Source organism: Cryptomeria japonica, chromosome 5 (assembly GCF_030272615.1).
Source record: "Cryptomeria japonica chromosome 5, Sugi_1.0, whole genome shotgun sequence".
Lineage (NCBI taxonomy): Eukaryota > Viridiplantae > Streptophyta > Pinopsida > Cupressales > Cupressaceae > Cryptomeria > Cryptomeria japonica.
Genome location: NC_081409.1, coordinates 193,261,648 through 193,280,975, shown reverse-complemented (window position 1 = coordinate 193,280,975; position 19,328 = coordinate 193,261,648).

The following is a 19,328-nucleotide window of genomic DNA, read 5'->3' as shown; positions in this document are numbered from 1 at the left end:
TTATTATCTCCTTTATAGATAATCTTTCCCCCTTAGACTCATACTAAAAAAACTCCGAACAACTGAACCACACATTGACTACTCCCCTAGAGCAGCAACACCCACTCATCAATCTGGATAATAGGATAAGACTATGAAGTCCATCGGATCGATGCAACTTAATGCATCTAGTTCACAACAGGAGGGACAGTCACCCCTAACTTCTCTCTCAGATATAGAAATGTTTCTACAGACAAAGGATTAGTAAACATATCTACAATTTGTTCCTTTATAGATACATAATCCAATCTAACTTCCTTTTCATTAATTTTCTCTCTCAAGAAATGAAAATTGATTGATATATGTTTTATCTTAGAATGCAACATCAGATTCTTAGAAATGTTGCTAGCACTATAATTATTACAACATATAATAGTAGGCTTATTATAAACAACTCTAATAACCTTCAGCATCTACTTCATCCAAAGTACATGAGTACAATTGGTAGCAGTAACAATGTATTCAGCTTTTGCAATGGATAAAGAAAATGCATCTTGCTTCTTACTTTCTCAAGAAATCAACTTCTTTCCCAAAAAGAATGCTCCACCGGTAGTACTCTTCTGGTCATCAACATCACCTACCCAATCAGCATTTGTCTAAGTATTTAAAGTGAAATCATCATTCTTTGGATACCACAAACCATAATCAATTGTTCCCTTCAAATATTTGAATATCCTCTTCACAATAGTAACATGACTTTCCTTAGGATCAACTTGAAATCTTGCAACAAGACATACAACATTCATAATGTCAGGTCTAGTCTAAGTCAAATATAGCAGTCCACCAATCATAGATCTATACAGGGTCTACTTAGCCTTCAGAGATTCATCATCTTTTGTCATATTGCATCCAATCACCATAGGAGTTCCAATAGGTTTGGAATCATCTAACCCAAACTTCTTTAGCAATTCCTTCACATACCTAGATTGAGATATGAAAATGCCTTTGTCAATCTGTGTAATTTGCAATCCCAGGAAGAATTTTATCTCACCTATCATAGACATCTCAAATTATTTTTCCATATCATTGTAATATGGTGAAAAATGATGAGGGGAGATCAAGTGGAAATCTTTACTCCCCTCAAAAGAGGAATTAAATTTTCACAAAGGATTCCCTTCAATTTTTCACACATTACATTCAAAAGAGGGATTGAATTCACTAGATCCAATCCCGAATGGTAAGAGATTGAATACTAAGTGCATTTTAGTAAATTTGGAAAGTATTAGGAAAGTAAATTAACCCTCTTTTGTAGTAGGCTAATTGAATTACGCAAATTGAAACTAAGTGCAGAAATGACAAAGAAGCGATTATAGCTTGAGATAGAGATGCGAAATGAAGTTGTACACCTGGAATTAACAGTAGAATGTCGAGATGAAGCTTCCTTGTAAATTTGAGAAATATTTGCAAGGACCATGCATAATTTATGAATGGTCCTCCGAAAAATCCGTGTGCCAAAAAGGGTTTTTCCATCTCTGAAAAATGAAGCCTAAACCTCAACTAAATCCATACACCTACAACCTACACACAAAAAAGATAAGGAAATGTTGTTGGGATTAGGAGTTTTCCTTCAATTCAAACCCCGTTTTGGAATTAACCAAGTGGTTGTAAAATGTTGCAAGTAAATGAAAGGAAATGTCTGAAGTAAAATCCACCTCAAGAAGGGGATGTAATTTAAATGTTGATACCTTTGTAGATGAATTTGCTTGAATGGGTATGTGAACTAGGATGTCTTGAATGTTGATAGAAATCTCCTCTTCAATGGTTGAATCCTTGTCTTGAATGCAACACCTAGCCTTGAAATGAGACTTGAAATGCTCAATGCTTGAATGTTTGATAATGATAATGGAGACTTCTCGCTTGTTCACCTTACTTTCGCTTGCACTTGATTTCACTTATTTTCATTTATTTTCCTTATTTTCACTTATGTAAATAGGAGGGGAAGTGCTCCTTATATACTTGCCAATTAGGGGTGTTTAGGCAATTTCCCATCCTAGGCCAACATAGGAAAACCTTTTCCCACTCACAAATTGATAAGCCCTATGCAAGGGGGGACCAAATGGGGGCCAAAATAGGGCCAGGACAAATGTGCCATGCCCCTATCCTACCCTAACTTAGGATAGGAAGCAACAAGACGGTCATGAATAATGATGAAAAATGCAACTTAGTGATGTCTTGAGCATGTTTTGGGTCTCCGATTAGGCCTAGGGATTTGTCTGCTAAAGCAAAGACCCAAATGCGGTCAAAAATTGCAAGGGTTACAATTGGATGACGTTACAATCATCAACAAACCTCTTACTCAAATAATCATCTCCTCCAAAAATAATGTCATCAACAAAAAATTCAACAATCAAAATATTATCATTATCAATCTTGAAGTACAAGTTGATAGTTCTGATACTAATTGTTAAGTACAGATGCCAAGATAACAAGATGAGAGGGGGGGGTGAATCATTAAAACTTAATCTTCAATATATTCAACAGATTCAACCTCGGTAGCTTAAACAGATATATGTAATCAAAACTGTAAAACATGCAACCTTAAGAACACATAATCATAACAACACTCGTAACACCAAATTTAACGTGGAAACCCAAATAGAGAAAAACCACTGTGAGATTTCAGACCCACTAAGAAATATACTCTTTTAAATTATGCTCGATTAAAAGAAAATATTGTTAAAGATTACAAACACCTTGCTAGATGTGACCCGGTTAAGGGATTTCCCTCAAATCTGTTAGGATCTTCACCTTGTTAGAGATGACCTTGTTAAAGGGTTTCAAACACTCAATTAGAATGTCACCTTGCTAGAGGATTTTACAAATAAGACTGTTAAGTCCACTCCTTTAAAATATTTTCTATCACTTCACAAAATAACAGTAATAAAAATATATCTACAACTTTGCATCTAAAATGCTAAAGCAGATTCTTATTTTCTCAATACAATCTAGTCATAGGACTTATCTTGTCCCTCTACAGGACTCTATACTCTATTAATCAAACAGGTCTTCAAGCTTCTATGCTCGATAATCACTATGTAGCATCCCTGTGCTTACACTTGCCAACATCCATTGTTTATCAACGGTTCCTTATTTATAGACAATTTGCTAACCACTTAATCTCTTTGATCACATTTCCCATGATCAATCATAGCCATCAGATCTTCAATCTTGACCAAGTTCAATGTATCTTTCGATCGGAAAATGTTTTACCTCGCCTTGGAACTTGCATATATTTCTTGGAACTTGTATTAGGGCATTGCGGTTTAATCTGAGCTATAGATCTTCCTGTCGATCTTCCATTGCCATAGATCCTTAACAAACTTCATACACATTGTATCAATCATTTAATCATATCCAGCTCATCAGCTTCCATCATTAAATAATGCATGTATACATCCAATGCATTCTGTTATTACTCGGTTGCAACTCGGTAAATACTAAACTTCACTCAGTAGACATTCCGCCTTCATTAACCAATAGTGATAACCTTAGGGTTTACCAACTAGGTTCCTTAGGTTTTACCGACTAGGTTCTTTGCTCGGTAACATAGTATAGTATTAACCTTACAAACAATAGCATATGTAGGATATCAAAACAATCTAAACAAAATGATCTCATCATTGTCTCACTTGGTAATAGTTACCCATTGAATAACTTATTCCTCCCCTTATTCATCACATTCTTTCTGTGTCTTTTACCGAACTCTTACTTCTCTTCAAAACATACTTCTTAAGATATGGCAACATCCTACTAAATCATAAAATCAATTTCTTGACATCAATGACAAAATAATATTGTGAAGACAGCAAACATCCTTAATCAGTTATATCCATAATTATCAACAACCTTCTCAATATCCTTATTGAAAAGCCAACAATCTCTCCTTGTCTGTTATAATGCCAACAATCTCCCCCTTTGGCATTGATGGCAAAACCAATTGATTTGACCTTAAAAATTCAAATTCATATTGTTGTGATTGTGATTGCTCAAAGTGTTGAAATGCTCTCCCCCTTTCATCAGACTTCTCCCCCATACATTAGTCTTCTCCCCCTTTGACAACAATCCCAAAAAGTAAAGAACTAAAACATGATTTCTTCCGCTAAGAAGTGAATTCCTTGTTGTTATGTGTCAACTCAGTCTTGGTTAGAGCATTATGTCTACAATTTTTGTTCCCTGGATTTGTTTCCTACACACCTTTAGAAAAACATCCTAAAGTGTGGAAATAAGCATCAATCCACACATAATATTCTATAGATTCATCGAATTGATACTTTCACCGAACTCAGTCAGTGAGTAGAAGATAGGGGTAGGACCCCTAACTTACTTCTGCGATACTCAAAAGTGTCCCTTGGCAGTGGCTTGGTGAAGATATATGCTATTTGTTTCTTTGTGTTAACATAATCCAACACCACTTTCTTCTCTTGAACTTCTTCTCTAAGATAATGATATTTGATAGATATGTGCTTTGTCTTAGAGTGCATAACAGGATTCTTTGAAATGTTAATGGCACTAGTATTATCACAGAATATAGTTACTAGCTCAGTAACTTTCTCATTTATGCCTTCCAACAGTTGTTTGATCCATGCTATATTGGTACAATTCAATGCTGCAGCAACATATTCAGCTTTTGTTGTTGACTGTGAAACACATCCTTGTTTCTTGCTAAGCCAACTCACTAGTCTTTCTCGTAAAAAGAAAGCTCCTCCACTTGTGCTTTTTCTATCATCAATGTTGCCTGCCTAATCAGCATCAGTATACACTTTTAAATCAAAATCATTTCTCTTGTCATATACTAAGCCATAATCTTCAGTGCCTCTCAGGTATCTGAAAATTCTTTTGATTATTGTCATATGTGTGTCTTTGGGATCTGCAGAAAATCTTGCAACTATACCTACTGCATGTGCTATATCTACTCTGTTGTGAACAACATATTTTAGCTTTCCAATCATGGATTGGTAAAGTGTCTCATCAATAGATGCAGATTCATTATTCTTTGATAATTTACAGTTGGTAGTCATAGGAATACTTACTGGTTTTGAATCCTTCCTTCCAAATTTCTTCAAGATTTCCTTTATGTACTTGGATTGAGTAATAAAAATCTCATCTTTCATTTGCAGTATCTGTAAACCTATAAAATACTTTATCTCACCGATTAATGACATCTCAAATTCTTTGCTCATTTTATTTCCAAAGTTCTTGCATAAAGAGTCATTTCAACAAAAGATAATATCATCAACAAATATGGCTGAGATCAGTATTCCATTTTCATCATTCTTCATGTACATATTGTCATTTTCACTTGTTCTTATAAAACCAATCTTGATCAAATAAGAGTACAGTCTCTCATACCATGCTCTAGGTGCTTGTTTCAAACCATATAATGCTTTGTTCAATTTACATACCTGATCTTTATTCTTGTCTTCAACAAATTCTTCAAGTTGTTCAATATAAACTTCTTCTTCTAATATACCATTCAGAAATGCAGATTTGACATCCATTTGATATACCTTGAAATTTTTGAAAGCAGAATATGCCAACAATGTTCTTACTCCTTCAAGTCTTGCCACAGGTGCAAAAGTCTCACCATAATCAATTCCCTCTTCTTGAGCATAACCTTTGCAAACTAGTCTTTCTTTATTTCAAATGACCTCACCTTTTTCATTCAGCTTGTTTCTGAAAATCCACTTTGTACCGATTACATTTTTGTCCTTCGGTCTTGGGACCAGTGTCCATGTGTCATTCTTCTTGATTTGATCAATCTCTTATGTCATAGCATTTATCCAATCTTCACTATTAAATGCCTCTTTCACTATCCTCAGTTCAAATTCAGAAATCAGACATGTGTTCTGTCTCAGTTTGTTCCTTGTCATCACTGGATCATTCTTATCTCCTATAATCTGACTTGATGCATGATTTCTTCTGACATACTTGGCTAATACAGGCTCAGTAGCTTCTTCATCACTTGGTAACTGAATATCCTCTTTATTTTCTTCAGTAACTCTCTCGGTATGACTTATCGGTTGAACATAGACAAATTCTTCATAATGTTCTAGTTCCTTAGAATTTCCTTCATCATTTCTTTCTAAAAATTCATCAATTTTCACATTTGCACTTTCTACTATTTTGTTAGAGGATTTGATCAGACATTTAAATGCTTTGCTTCTAGAAGAATAACCAAGAAATGTTCCTTCTTCACTTTTCTGATCAAACTTTCCATTTCTATCATCTTTGTGTACATAGCATCTACTTCCAAAGATTTTGAAGTAACTTACATTAGGTTTTTTGTCATACTAGATTTCATATGGTGTCTTCAAGGTTCCTTTCTTCAGTTTTACTCAGTTCAGGGTGTAAACTATTGTGCTTATTGCTTCTCTCCAAAATGTTTGTGGCACTTTCTTTTCAATCATCAGGGTTCTGGCACAATCCACAATAGATCTATTTCTTCTCTCAACTATCCCATTTTGTTGTGGAGTTCTCAGTGCAGAGACTTATCTTTTTATACCATGATCATTGTAGAATAAGTTGAACTCATCAGAGGTAAACTCTCCTCCTCTATCTGATCTAAGATATTTCAGTTGTCTTCCTGTTTCATTTTCAACTCTTGCCTTGTACCATTTAAACATTTGAAAAGCTTCTGATTTTTCTTTTAAAAACATAACTGACATAATCCTTGAATAATCATCCACAAATAATATGAAATATTTATCACCATAATAACTTTGAACTTTCATAGGACCACAAAGATCAGTGTGCACAAGATCTAAAATTCCCTTAGAAGTGTAGGACTTACTTGTAAAGCTTTATCTTGTCATCTTACCCATCTGGCATCCTCGGCATATAGCATTCTCAGGTTTCTCAAGACTCGGTATACCTCTTACTCAGTGCTTCTTGCTTATTTTGATCAGATTATCAAAATTTACATAACAAAATCTTTTATGCCATAACTAGGTATCATCTATCTTTACATAAAGACACTTATTCCGAGTTGAGTCAAGGTGAAATGTGTTACCTTTTGTTTGAGTCCCGGTAGCAGCTAACTTTCCATGCTTGTCATGAACTTTGACAATTCCTTTCTAAAATTCTATTCGGTAACCTGTGTTGTTTAGTTGTGCTACACTCAACAAATTATATTTCAAACCTTCAACCCAATAAACATCATTACATTTAGCATTTTCAAGAAGTGTTATAGATCCTTTACCTCTCACTGGACATGGTGCATCATTACCAAATCTTACATAACCTCCATCATAATCTTCTAACATAACAAACTTGTGTTTATCACTTGTCATGTGATGTGAGCATCCACTATCTATGATCCAAGAATCATTAGTATTTATGTGAGATATTAAATCTTTTTCTTCGTAATTTTCTTCATCTGATCCATCTTTGATAGCCACATAAACAACTTCCTCTATATTAGTTTCATCTGATTTATCATCATTAGATTCCTCATCAGCTATTAGAAATGTCTTTTTATCTCTTCTTCTGAAGTCTCGGTGTCCTCTGTAATGATTATATTTTTGTCTATCATCTCGGTAATCTCTCTTTTCAGTAGAATCTTTGTCAGGACAATTAGAAGCCATATGTCCTATCTTATCACAATTGAAACATTTCAAAGGTAGTTTTCCTTTATTCTTACCTTTGCCTCTAGGTAACCTTCTGGCTAATAGTGCTTCAAACTCTTCTTTCTTTCTAATTTCTTCATAAAGTTTGTGTACCTCCTCCATGTTTTTCCAAAATCTTTCACTTGCTCCACTATGATTCCCTTCAGAGTACTTATACTTTCTATCATTGTAATCATCAAATTCATCAAGATGAAAAGGACTAAATGCAGACTCAATTTTATTTACCAAAGACCCATTGTTATCAAAGTTACTTAACTCAAATGCATGTATCTTACCAGTAGTAGCATCCAAAAAAACTGGCATATTGGGTATAGACCTCAATTCATTGATTGCAGATACTCGGATTGCATAAGTTGGTAGAAGGGTTCTTAATAACTTACTTGTGACATCCTTTTCTTCAATGGTTCCTCCTACTCCTTTGATTTGATTGACAATCTCCTTTAACCTTGTAATGTACTGGGTTATGTTTTCACCTTCATTCATTCTCATGGATTCAAGTTGTCCTCTTAGACTATCCACTTATTCTCTTTGAACATGGTCATCATTGCCATGCACGAATATGAGCTTGTCCCACATTGCCTTGGCATCATTGCAGCCTTCTAGATCATTAAATTCCGAGTCGGTCAATGCAAATGTTATTTCAATCATTGCTTGAATATGTTCTTGCTTTGCCTTTATCTCTTCCATTGTCAATGGATAGGTACTAGGTGTAATCAAATCATTCTCTAGATAATATACAACATATTCTCCAACTCCTGATAGGTGCAGCTTCATCCTTTTCTGCCATGTAGAGAAGCTTGACTTGTTTAGCTTCGGTGCATCCCTCTTATACATCTTTGGATCTTTGCCTCAAGTACCTTTAAACTTTTCCTCCCGAACTCCAAAGCTCTGATACCAATTGATAGTTCTGATACTAATTATTAAGTACAGATGCCAAGATAACAAGATGAGAGGGAGGGGTGAATCATTCAAACTTAATCTTCAATATATTCAACAGATTCAACCTCAGTAGCTTAAATAGATATATGTAATCAAAATTGTAAAACATGCAACCTTAAGAACACATAATCATAACAACACTCATAACACCAGATTTAACGTGGAAACCCAAATAGGGAAAAACCACTGTGGGACTTCAGACCCACTAAGAAATATACTCTTCTAGAGTATGCTCGGTTAAAAGAAAATCCTATTAAAGATTACAAACACATTGCTAGATGTGACTCGGTTAAGGGATTTCCCTCAGATCTGTTAGGATCTTAACCTTGTTAGAGGTGACCTTGTTAAAGGGTTTCAAACACTCAATCAGAATGTCACCTTGCTAGAGGGTTTTACAAATAAGACTGTTAAGTCCACTCGGTTAAGAGATTTTCTATCACTTCACAAAATAACAGTAATAAAAATATATCTGCAACTTTGCATCTAAAATGCTAAAGCAGATTCTTATTTTCTCAATACAATCTAGTCATAGGACTTATCTTGTCCCTTTGTTGGGCTCTATACTTTGTTAATCAAATAGGTCTTCAAACTTCTATGCTCAGTAATCACTATGTAGCATCCCTGTGCTTACACTTGCTTGCATACATTGTTTATCAACAGTTCCTTATTTATAAATAATTTGCTAACTGCTTAATCTCTTTGATCACATTTCCCATGATCAATCATAGCCATCAGATCTTAAATCTTGACGAGGTTCAATGTATCCTTCGATCGGAAAACGTTTTACCTCGCCTTAGAACTTGCATATATTTCTTGGAACTTGTGCTAGGGTATTGTGGTTTAATCTGAGATGTAGATCTTCCTGTCGATCTTCCATTGCCATAGATCCTTAACAAACTTCATACACATTGTATCAATCATTTAATCATATCTAGCTCATCAGCTTCCATCATTAAATAATGCATGTATACATCCAATACATTCTGTTATTACTTGGTTGCAACTCGGTAAATACTAAACTTCACTCCGTAGACATTTCGCCTTCATTAACCAATAGCGATAACCTTAAGGTTTACCAACTAGGTTCTTTGCTCGGTAACATAGTATAGTATTAACCTTACAAACAATAGCATATGTAGGATATCAAAACAATCTAAACAACATGATCTCATCATTGTCTGACTTGGTAATAGTTACCCATTGAATAACTTATTCCTCCCCTTATTCATCACAATCTTTCTATGTCTTTTACCGACATCTTACTTCTCTTCAATAACATACTTCTTAAGATATGGCAACATCCTACGAAATCAGAAAATCAATTTCTTGACATCAATGACAAAATAATATTGTGAAGACAGTAAACATCCTTAATCAGTTATATCCATAATTATCAACAACCTTCTCAATATCCTTATTGAAAAGCCAACAATCTCTCATTGTCTTTTATAATGCCAACACAAGTTACTATCAGCAGTACCTTTACAAGAATCCAAAATTCATCAAATACCTGTCCAATTTGGTGTACCAATCTCTAGGGGCTTATTTCAGTCCATACAATGCATTCTTCAATGTGTATACTATCCATCTTCTTTAGCTGTCAGTAAAAATCCTTCTGGTTACTCAATGTAGACTTCCTCTTCCAATTCACCATTCAAAAATGACTACTTCACATCCATCTGATATACCTTGAATTTTTTATTAGTAGCATATGCAAGAAATAGTCTAACAACTTTAATTCTAGCTACCAGAGAAAAATTCTCCTCAAAATCAATACCTTCCATTTGTGAATATCCCTTACATACTAGTCTTTCTTTGTTTCTAACAACTTCTCCATCTTCATTCAGCTTATTCTAAAACACCCATTTAGTACCAATTACATTCTTTTCCTTAGGTCTCGAAACAAGTTCCCATGTATTTTTCTTCTCAATCTGGTCTAACTCTTCTTCCATCACTTTTACCCAATTTTCATCTTTACAAGATTCAGCAACATCTTTAGGCCCAATTTTGGAAATCGAACATGGTTCTTTAGCATCAATCCTTCTCCTAGTCATCACACCTTTATTATTATCTTACATACTTGGGGGTCTTCTGATTATTCTAATTTTCAGTGTCTTGAACTTCTTCACCACCAGTAGCATTTGGATTTACTATATATTCTGGATCAATCTGCTTCATACTCGGAGTCTGTGCTTGCATTGAAATAACATCCTAATCATCAGATCCATATCTACATGCTTTGATTTTCTGCGCATGAATCTCATCAACTTTCACATTCACACTTTCCACGATCTTTCTCAATATTTTTTTGTAACACTAGTAGGCTTTTGTCTTAGTAGAATATCCCAAAAAGATTCCTTCATTGCATCTTGCATCAAATTTTCCTATATCCTCATCTCTTTTGATATAAAATTTGCTTCCAAAGATACTAAAATATCTAACTGTAGGAACCTAACCAAACCATAGCTCATAAGGAGTCTTACCAGAATCACCTTTTATATGCACTCGGTTGAATGTGTATACTATAGTGCTAACAAATTCTCTCCAATAGATATGCAAAACATTTCCTTCGATCATCATAGTTCTAGTAGCATCCAAAATAGTTTTGATCTTCCTTTCAACAACTCCATTCTGTTCAGGGGTTGATGAAGCAGATAATTGTCTTATGATTTCATTCTCTTCACAAAAAGAATTAAACTTACTAGAGGTTAATCCACCTCCTCTATCAGACCTTAGACACTTCATCTTCAATCCTATCTTTGTCTCCACTCTATCTTTGAATATTTTGAATTTCTCGAGTGCTTCAGATTTCTCCCTTAGAAAAGTGACCCACATCATTCTTAAATAGTCATCAATCAACAACATAAAGTATCTGTCACCCTGCAAGCTTCTCACTCTAGATGGTCCACATAAATTAGTATGCACAAGATCTAATAACCCACTAGATGTTTACAGTTTTCTATTGAATGAAATTCTTGTTTTCTTTCCCAATTGACATTCTTTGCATATCGGATTAGTAGACTTCACTATCTTAGGAAGATCTCTAACAACTTGAATAGAACTTATCTTAATCATGTAGTCAAGATTAACATGACACATTCTCCTATGCCACAACCAACTCTCATCAATCTGATCAATCAATCAACTTTTCTCACCATCATTCAGATGAAAGATATTACCTTTAGTTTTAGTTCCTGATGCAATTTCTATACTGGAGCTATTCAATATCTTACATTTCCCATTATTGAATTGTAAATCATATCCTTTATCAACCATCTGTTCAACACTCAAAATATTATTCTTCAAACCTTCAACATATAAAACATCATCAATATTATGCTTACCATCAAGAGAAATAGAACCTCTACCATGGATTACACAAGCTTTGTTATCTCCAAATCTCACTACACTGCCATCATACTTCTCCATATTCACAAATTTACCTTTATCACATGTTGTGTGATGTGAACAACCACTATCAATCACCCATTCATACTTCTCATCAATTTTAGTAGCCAAAGCTTTATCTTCAACAATACAGCTTGTAGAATTAGTAGACATTGGATCATCTTCCTTGATAGCAATGAACACAAATTCATTTTCTGAATTCCCTTTCTTAGACTCATCATCTGTCACACCTTCATCAACAATATAATAATATTTCTTTTGATTCTATACTTTCGATTAGGCTTGTTAGGCTTATCATACTTTGACACTTTTTCTACTCTTTCAGGACACCTAGAAGCAAAATCACCAATCTTATTGCATGAAAAACATTTCAAAGGTAACTTCCCTTCATACTTATCGGCTCCCTTAGGAAATCTTCTAGCAATAAGTGCTTCAAGCTCTCCCAGTTCTCTTTCATGTTCTTCCATCTCTCTCATTTCCTTTTCATATTTGGAAGCCCTAGTTAAACTCTCTCTCGGATCATATTTCTGCTTCCTAGATACAATAGCTTTAAATGTAGTCTCAGCTTTGCCATTTGATTCACCAAGTTTTCTCAATTCAAAAGGAACAAGCTTGTCAACTAGTATATCTCTTGTCATAGTTGTCATAGTCTAGATCTCATAAATAGCAACAACTCTATGTTTATAAGCAGGAGGAAAATATCTCAACACTTTATCCACAATCACATCTTCTTCAAGGAATCCATTAGCACACCTGATGTTCAACATAATATCATTCACTTTATCCATAAAGGATGAAATATTCTCATATTCTCCCATTCTTAACAACTCATACTATCCTTTCAAGATCTACAATTTAGCAACTTTCACATGTTTATATCCTTCATACAGGGTTTCTACCTTCTCCCAAATCTCATGTGCAGTTTGCAATCCCATCGCATTAGTCCTCTCTACATCATTTAGGTCACTCAGCAATGCTTCTTTAGCTCTTATATTATGTTCAACATCCTTGATCTCAACAGAAGTAATAGAATAATTCGGAGGAACAACCTATGCATTCTTTGTGATCTTCCAATAATATTCTCCAAGACAATTCAAGTAAACTTTTATCTGGTTCTTCCATATAGAGTGATTAGTTCCATCAAATCTGAGACTCTCCTTCTTGAAAACAACTACCTACCATCCCGGATCTCTTCAAATGAACAAGCTCCTTCCAAAGGATCTATCTTTGATACCAATTGTTGGTAGCAACAATGCAAGAAAATTAAGAGGGGGGGTAAATCAGTTTTCACCAAACTCAAACAAAATAGTTTCAACTTTAGATCTAATTAGGAACAACAATAGAAAAGATAAACACCACATCAACAACACACATAACACATGGATTTCTAACATGGAAAACCTAGTCAAGGGGAAAACCATAGTGGGAACCTACCCACAATATAATGATACTCTGTAGTATTATGTGTAAATATTACAATGGAGAATGCACATGCATTCAAGCAAACTGCCTAGAGCTCATTGCTCAAAAACATCAAAGGGCTACAGCCCTAGGAAGGCTCACTACCTTACAAAGATTGGACAACAATACAGATTACATGAACTAAAGGAATAACATCTCCAAATGCCTGATCACAGTTCTAGTTAAGCAGTCTGCACAATAACACTTCTCTGCTCTTCACCACTACCTAAAGATAAATTCACTTATTCACACATAAAATACTCTCATAGATCATAGATAAAACCTTAGACATACATCTTACATGATTACAACACTTATTTATACAAATAATCAACCTTATCCTCAAGATCAACTCACACATAAGACCTAATTACAGAATTACACCACATGATACATAAATCAATAACCAAACCAATACAATGTCGGCAAGGACATAGCATGGACCCAAATCAAATCCTTGAACATGTAACACCATTAAATAACTCACCAAGATCATCTGCAACACGCAATAACCACCGGGTCAGCCAAAAGTCGTATAACATGAACACGAAGAATACAACAAGACCAATAAAATATTCAATAATGTGCACCAAGATCAACACAGACCATAAAAATGCATAGAACATAATCAAAGAACATCAACAAGCAACATAAATTCCACCCCAACAACTTGGATAACAAGAATCATCATTATTCCATCACCGGAGCTCAAGAACACTAACTGACAAACTGAAAGATACACTTTTGAAGTTCCAAATCATGAAGCACCTGAACTAAGGACACACATAAACATCCCAAACACTCTCCAAAATCTGCACAATATAAGGAATCAATTTTGGAGCAATACAATCTAAAAATCACAACTCTACAATACAAAATCAATAGAAAAACCAATCATCACATTGAATCACATAACTCGATCAAATCACCTTCCGGAACACTGAAACTCATACAGAATCAACTAGAGATAAGTATCTCAAAACCCATTAATTTGCATTAGCACATCTACAACCAATTCAACTCTTTGCAAAAAACCAATTCTCTGCAACACACAAATATGTTGAAATCAATGACAACAACTCTAATATCGAACACTATGATCACTTTCCAAAATTTAATTTGAGACAAAGTTCCCTAAAACCATGCCATTAAATATTTTGGTTAAATAATTTATGTCATTTTTTACTTCTTCTTTTGAAACATTATGAGTTAGATGTCTTGTGTGATTTTAGATATAAATTTGGGTAATATAAATAAGAGTAATATAATGATCCCACAATACTTGGTTACATATTTTGGTACATCTTATTTTTTGTTGAAACCATACATTTTTTAGAAAATATGTTTTAAGCTTTAAGAGGTCCCATTTGAAGTAATTAATTGAGGAGAGTTAGATCAAAGGCTCTTAGATCAAAATTTCTTGTATAGAACTACTCTACTTCTAAATCATACCTTCAATGAAGTCTCCTTCGCACCTATTAGAATGTCAATAAAAAACCACTTTTACATTAGCTTCTGGGGGCTCAAATGAATTCATTTAGAAGTTTGTTGTTTTAAGTATTTAGTCCTTATAATAAGCTTTCCAAATAATATAATTTTTAATATATTTATGTTTTATTTCTTAGGAATGTATTTTTTTCATCAAGCATTCAGGATTGTGTCTCACACGTGGAAATTTTGAAAAAAAAAAAAAAATTGTCAAAAATATTTTTTCCCTAGGGATTGATACCCTCATTTCAACACAAAAAAGAAGAAGTTAATTCAAATTCATACAAAAAAAATTATGCATAATGGAATACACCTTTGTCCATATTACAATTGCTTTGTCTTCAAAAATTAACTAAATAAAATATATGTAATAAAAAATTATGAACAAATATTCATTCACTAGGTCTTCAGACATGTAGTGCCATGGTTAAAACACTTCATTGGTGAAGCGACCACCAAGGTTCAAACCCATACTGGGCCATTGTGCTCGAAGGCATTGTGTCTTCATTCGGTCGTTGTGCTCACGGATTTGAACAAGTGAAGTGTGGGGATGAGGTCCCCCGGTTGTGGCCTCACCGGTTCATAGCTCCAGGTCAAAAGTGTTTCACGTGGAGCCGAAGGGTGTGTCATGCAAGCGTCGTCGGTCATGTTAAAAAGTTTACCAGGCATTATTTAAAAATAATAATAATATCCATTCACTAGATATTAGTGTGAAAATTATATATTTTAAAACTTATAATTTCCTTCTTGCAGATAAAAAATGTTATGCATTACCAAATAAATGTCACTTCTGAAAAAAGTTGATTACTGTAAATATTGTGTTATTAAAAGTTAAATAACAATGAGGAAAATTAATTTCTAATTATTTAAAAAAATATATATTTATAATTTATATGAAAAACCTCACAAATTATTAGTTTACTTTATCTTCAATTTCTTAATGGTTTAGCTGCTATAGGTTTTAGAAAGTAAAGATCTGATGCAAAATGTTGTTTTCAGTGTCAAGTTTGACCAAAAAGTGTAACCCGGTATTGTGGGATCAACCAATAGGATTTTTAAACCAATATAAACTTGGTTCCTCTTGACATGCTTCATAAGATTGGAATTATATGCACTAGATAATAATGAAAGGGATGGAAATGGTATCTCAATACCCCTTTCTGCAAGTAGATGCCTCAATTTTGTTTTTCAATCTCTTTGTATACACTAATGATTCCAAAGCTCAAAAATATACAAGGTCTTAAGTTATTTGCCACTTACTAGTGAGAGAATTTTCAAATATTCTAGCTGGTCATTTTATGAACTTATCTCACTCATTTTGTTAGAATAAAATCTATCAATGTCTCCCCACCACAATTTGTTTGAGGATCTATTTATTTGTATTTTAATCCTTTTCTATTACTTTTAAGTTAATCTTGAATCTCCCAAGCATCATTTCTATTTTTATTTTTGCCTCAAGATGTTTTGATTTAGATTCATCATTCATTCAATCCATTTTCACTTATTTTTCCTTAAGGCACATGATTTTTCTAGGTATTTGTCCATGAGTGCTAGCTGAATGCAATATTATTTTCAAGAGAATTTGTGGATTCTTATTTTTTATTGTATTTTGAATCCATGATTGTTTTGATTTTGTGCTACATATTTAGTTGCTCAGAAATAATGCTTTCATTGAAAGTTACTCACCTACAAACTCTTATTGAGAAATGGACTAATACTCCCGGTACTATTAATCATTTTCAATCTACCACATCTAGTAAGCATCGTTCCCCCTGATGAGTGAAAAAACATGGAAACAACTATACTCATAGATAAAGGCGTGGCCCATATGGCTTTTATTCTTTTCCTCAACATAGTGATTTTGGTTAGTCCTAGTAGAAACATGTCTAATCTATCGCTTCTGAACCTTGCCAAAATGGTGATTCTAGGTTACATGACATTACAAAATTCTCTTGGTTCACTCTTTTCATTTCTCTTATTCAAAATTATTCTAGATAATGTTAGGATTCCCACAGATACTGAGAGGGGGGGTGAATCAGTATCTAACTGGTTATAAGATTTTCTTAACTTAAAACATGTAAAGCATATCAATAATGTATACTGGTAAACAAGAAATAATGCAATAAATAGAGATAACAACAACCACATGAAAAACACACCATAAAACAGTAGTTTAACAAGGAAACCCAGTGTGGGAAAAACCTCGGTGGGATTTGTGACCCACAATATTCACTTACTGGCCAATAAGAGAATATTACTGCTACAATAGGGGTCTGCACATGCAGGAAGGCCAAGTGCCTAGAGCTCACTGCTCAATTACAAAAAGGGAAGTCTCACTAACTTACAAAATGGATTATATAAATCCAATGTCTTGTACTACTTCAAAATAGCATCTACTATGCCAGATCCAGTACCGGTTTATAGCTCTGCTTCATATATAAACCCTTAACCTATAACTTGCATAATAGGTCTGCCTTATTTCGCCTATATATTTCCTTCCATCTATATCCAAAATGTTCTACAATGATCTCTTATATATATGAGTCATTTTACAACTTGCCAAGTCGTCTTACAATGATTTTACAATAATTAACAAAATATATTACAAACAAAATTCTTGTCGGCTTCTGTGTTGGTATGCTTCCTTTTACTGCCGATGGTCTCTGTGTCAGTGTACAGTCTATCTTTGTGGGTGCCAGTAAATTGTCTTGCCGGTGTCATAGGATTTTAAGGTTGCCATCAATGACAAAACCTTCAATCACCTACAATATCTCATTGGAGTGTGCATTTGCCAACAGTCTCCTCCTTTGGCATTGATGGCAATACTCATGAGAAAAATCCAAAAATTGTTATCCAAAAAAAGTCTACCGGAATTGTCTAACCAAAAATTTGTGTACCAAAAGAATATGTGCTCCCCCTGAGCTGATGAGTCATTTGCTAGTTATTTTTCTCATTCCGCTAGTCCCCCTTTGGCATCAATGACAAAGGTTGTCAAAGTGTCAATTGAGTGTGGTTTCCTATTTCATCCTTGTAACCAGTTGGTTACAATCTGAAAAAGATCTGCCAAAACCAGATTCAAGCTCTCAATAAACTTTTTGTTGTCTTTTATTGCGGCCTCAGTCCTCTGAATTGTACCAGTGAGGTGCTGCATTTGCTCTGCCAGTGTTTTCTGTCCTTGAATCAAAGCATCAGATATTTCTTTTCTTAAGGAGGCGAGGTATTCCAATTTTGGACTAAGTCTCCATTGTAGATCTTTAGCCCTTCCTTTTATTCTTTCCTTCTCTCTTTCCAACTTTAGTAGTTCTTCCTCAAAACTTGTTATCTTCTGCTCAAAAATTGATAATGAATCAGATGAATTAATGAAATTATCAGCTAGTTGATTTATTTCCTCATGTATCTTGTTGATTTTCTTGTCTATATCAACTGTCAGAAAGTTAGTTTTACATGTATCCTTGTACAAAGTTTTAAATTCCTTCAGTGTACTACATAGTTCCAGTAAAAGTGTTTCAAATTTCCTTGTACACTTCTTTATTTCCTCCTCAAACAATTTGTGTTTTTCTTTCTCTAGTCTCTCCTTGAATGCTTCCTCTTTTATTTGTTCAACTGTCACAGTGTTGTTAGTAATATACTTAGACAAAGTGTCAAGTTGACTCAATGAATCTTTATTATCTACATTACATTTAGGTGCTATCATTTTCAAAATTGGAATGGTATCATCTATTTCCTTGTATGCTTGTGAGCTACAATCTGTTATCTTCTTAATGGAATCCAAAAGAATTTTTGTTACATTAGTTGATTTGAATTCTACATTTGAAGAGCCAACACTCTATATCCCGTCAATGGGAGCAATTTCCTTGCTTGTGGTGACCTTTGGTAGGTCAGTTTGTGTTTCCATTTCTTTAAGAAAAGGTTTGGATTGCTCAACTATTGTCAGTGGCACTGTCTCTGTATGAACCTGTTGATGTGATGGAGCCTGTTGCTCTATGTTGTCATCTACCGATTTACCTTTTGTACCATTTGTTACCGGTGGCTCATTAGCCATATCTGTTTTCCCAGTTGTATCCTTATCTACCACAATATTGACTTTTTGTGTGTCAATGTCCACTGTATATAACACCTCAGAATTGGGCTTGGTGTCCTCTTGTGGTATGTCCATACTCTCACTAGCCGGTTGATTATCAGTGGTAACTACCAGTGGAGTATCTAGAGGCGGTGGGGATAAGTTATCTTTTATTTTTATGCTAGGTGGTCCACCAACCTTGCCTTTTCCCTTATCCTTATCCTTCTGCTATATTTTGATGGGTTTAGGGTTTCTATATTCTTTCTGCTTTTCCTTCTCTACAAGGAATATGTCCCATGCATTAACAA